Source organism: Solanum tuberosum, unplaced genomic scaffold, assembly GCF_000226075.1.
Source record: "Solanum tuberosum cultivar DM 1-3 516 R44 unplaced genomic scaffold, SolTub_3.0 scf00266, whole genome shotgun sequence".
NCBI lineage: Eukaryota > Viridiplantae > Streptophyta > Magnoliopsida > Solanales > Solanaceae > Solanum > Solanum tuberosum.
The window spans coordinates 477,533-481,321 of NW_006239201.1; positions in this window are offsets into that span (position 1 = coordinate 477,533).

Here is a 3,789-nt window from a genome sequence, read left to right on the forward strand (position 1 = left end):
CATCCCTCACAAGACAACTTAATGAGAAAAGTAATTTTCTAGATTTTTTCCATTGATAATTAGCTATCCGTTGATTAGGCAGATTAATCATCTTTGTAAGTTGTTCATGTGAATTTTCTTGACAGACTTCAAGAGTAAGATAATCGAGTGATTGCTTGCATAAACCGTTCTTCACGTGAATTTTCTGGGTAGTAAGAGCATATATATATTACATGACAAGTTAGTCCAAACATGTAGTGTGGAAGCAGAAGTGTACAAGTTATGGTTTCTTGTGAACTACTGGATATTTTGAACATATTGTTTGCAACTTTGTTGTTATTGTTCCTTTCTTTCAGAATGCTATGTAATGTTTTCCCTAATATTGTCATGAACTTTAATAATTTATTTTTCCTATAATTGTTTTGAACTGTTTCCTTGATAAATGTTTTCCCTCAAAATTAGAAAAATGATAATTTGAACATATAAAAATAATTAAAAAACCGCTGCCAGTCATCTACCCAAATATGTCTTCCCCAATTGAACCTCTCAATCCAAGATTACCTAGAACCTCATTAGGCAACCTCAGAAGAGTTTGCCTAAATTTTTTTTTTTTTAGTTTGGTGTTATCCCCCTTAATAATTCGAAGTCCCTCTCATTTTAGCATTGATTGACAAATGCTTTAGTTTGGTAGATGTATTCTTGTTGTTTCTTCTTTTCTCTTGGAAAGTAGAGAACTGTCAAGCTTAGTTGCGCAGACTCTTCACTTTTGATGTCGCACCCATGTTGGATTCTCCCAAAATACACTACTTTTGACCAATCCAACACGCACTCATTGATATTTCTGAAGAATTCGAGCAACATAGCCCTCAAGGTTGTGGTCTAGCGGTAAAAACAGCTAAGTGCTTGAATTGGAGTTTGTAGGTGAATAGTTGAGGTGTGCTCAAACTGGTCAAAGACATCAGTTCTATGGGTGAAAAAAGGGAGTAATAGGAAGGAAAAGTTGAAAGCTAAATTTAGTTCATATTTGTTTGGTTTGTCAAACAAATAAAATGATGAATGCGAAAGAGAAATTTATTTTCTGCCTTCCTTTTCTTTTGAACGAGAAGAGAATCTAGTGAGTAATTTTTTCTTTGAGGTTTAAATAGATGAAAGAATTATTTTCTAATATTTTCCTTTCTTCCTTACCCTATTTTGAGATGGAAAGAAACCATGATTAAATCATCTAATATATTTTGTACACGATCCCCTTCCTTTTTAGGATTTCTTCCTTTTATTGGGTTCCTTATTTATATCCAAAGGTTTTATTTCAGTAAATATAAGGTTAATGATGGTTTGCAGATAATGAATTCTCTTCATTAATATTCAATCCCTTTTAGTTTTTTAATAACAATGATATTGGATCAGTCGGTAGGAATGTAACTATGGTTAGTGAAGGTGTTAAAAGGGGATGGGGTAGACCAAAATCACAAGGAAGGAAGTGGCCTCAAAAGACTTTCAAATGCCTGGTTTCAATATAGACTTAGCTAAAGATAGGACAAAAAGGAAGAAAAAGATTCATACAGCTGATAGATATTAGTTGAAAATAGGTTTTCGACTCATATGGAACTTTTTTTTGAAACTGGTAACTGTATACCAAATGAACAAAACCGTACATGGGCTGTACTAAAACCATATTTTTAAAATTACTCTCAAGTTCTACTGTCCTATGTCTATGTTAAATTCAAAACACTAATAATAGAAACAATGTCATTTGAGTTGATCTGATTACAGCAAAAACACTAAAGCAAGATGAAGTTCAGTTTGATCTTCTGCGCTCTATTCTCAACATTCTAAAAGCATCTGGAATTCCTTTCCTTCTAGATTGTCCCACCATATTAAGGCAGGGACATATTCTCCATCTACTTTTGTGAACACACGTTCAAATGTGCGATATGAACATTTTATCCGTTGTCCAGGTACTCGATTAGAACAAATAATAGTTTCAGTGTCTAAACAAAATTTCTTGACAAACAAGGAGATGTCGATGAACAACAACAAACAACCTAGTGTAATCCCATTGGTAGGGTATGAGGAGGTCTATCTTTGAGAAGGTAAAGGTTGTTTCTGATAGTTCCTTGGCTGAACGAAAAAGGCAGTAGCAACAAGCAAAAACAACAAAAAGATAATAATATACCGAGGCTAACGAAACAACCGGTACTGATAGAAGTCTTCAATTATATGAAAACATTAAGAATGATATTAATACTCTGAGAAAGGGTACGTAAACCTACTAACTTTCTACCTTAATTCTCGACCTCCAAGATATCTTATCAAGGGTTCTGTCCTCGATGAGCTAAAGACGAGATTTAATCTTCTTTTTACCGAGCTTTTTAATTTATCAAATGTCAAAATAGCTTTAGAAGAATGCAATCTATTTAAAAATTAATTAAATTAGATGACAATTTAGTTATTATAAACATATATAAATATACTACAAATCATTTAAAGAATCCTACTTAGGTTAGAAAAAACATATATTTTAGAAACCTCTTTATAGTAATTTGTCTTAATGTAAAAAGACCTTCCTTAATTAATTCGGATAATTTCTTCCTTGCACTAGCCAAATACAAAAACAACAAAATAACTAGACCCTCGGCTAAAATGAAATGTTCATTAGTCGAACACTCCTATAAAACTTATGTACAATAAATGTGCATACACATCCTCTTCAGGCTATGATAAGTATTTTTTTCCCATGCCAGTGGTTCATAAAAAAATAGTGCTATTTTGAGACATACATGATCCATCCACCTGTGCAACCATAAACTATAAGTAGAAGTAAACTTCTGGTTTCACTTTCCATGTTTGGACAAACTTGGCTATACCAAGGTATGCCATTCAAAAGATAGAAAGCTAGTGAATACGAAAAAATATTTATATACTCTTACTAGTCAACAAATTTACATGAAGAGGTTTATGCAAGCGATCACTCAATAAAGGAGGCAATACAAGATATCAAAATCAGAAACAGAAACCAAACTGAGAAAATGACAAAAATGAGAGAACATAGAAAGTTATCACTAAATCTAACCAAAGTGCAAAATATCACCAACAAACCAAACCCATTTTGAAGGCTCTATACACAAGCAGAATATAACTCTTATAAATTGTTCCATAAGGATATCATACCTTCATATTTTGGCCAAACTGCCTATAATACCATTGGATCTGGGAGCAACAACTTCTTGCTTGTCAGGTGAACACAGAGACATGATATGCGGTGAGATCTTCCTGAGGACATGTGATAACTCCATGGACACAGTTGAGGCTATAGAAGCCCTAGTAAGACCTTCAAGGTCTCAAGATAATGAGTTACAAGCTAAGGTTGTTGGGCTTCAATAAGATTCTTATCATGGAAGAAAAGCCCAAGTACGAGTCCAAGAATTGTGGAGAAGAATGGAGTAGGTGCTACACATATTTTATGGTTTAAGTTCAAGCCCAAATGGAAGAAGATTGGGCCACACAAAGGCCAACAAAGGAGCCCAAAATGCTGAATGATTAAAGTCAAAGTTTGGTCAAAGTTTCCTAGTTGAAAAACCTTTATTTTAAAGTTTCTTAGTTTAAAAAGTTTCCTAGTTTAAAGATTCCTAGTTTAAATTTTTCTGGTTTTAAAGTTTTCCCAGTTTAGGATTTAAATCCATTCTATTTGGGATAGGTTTTCCCTATATATAGGGGTTTGATTTTATTATTTTGACAGACAACATTATTATTAATTGACAGTTTCTCTTATTTACACCTTTGTGTGTGGCAACTTGGAATTTATCTTACAAC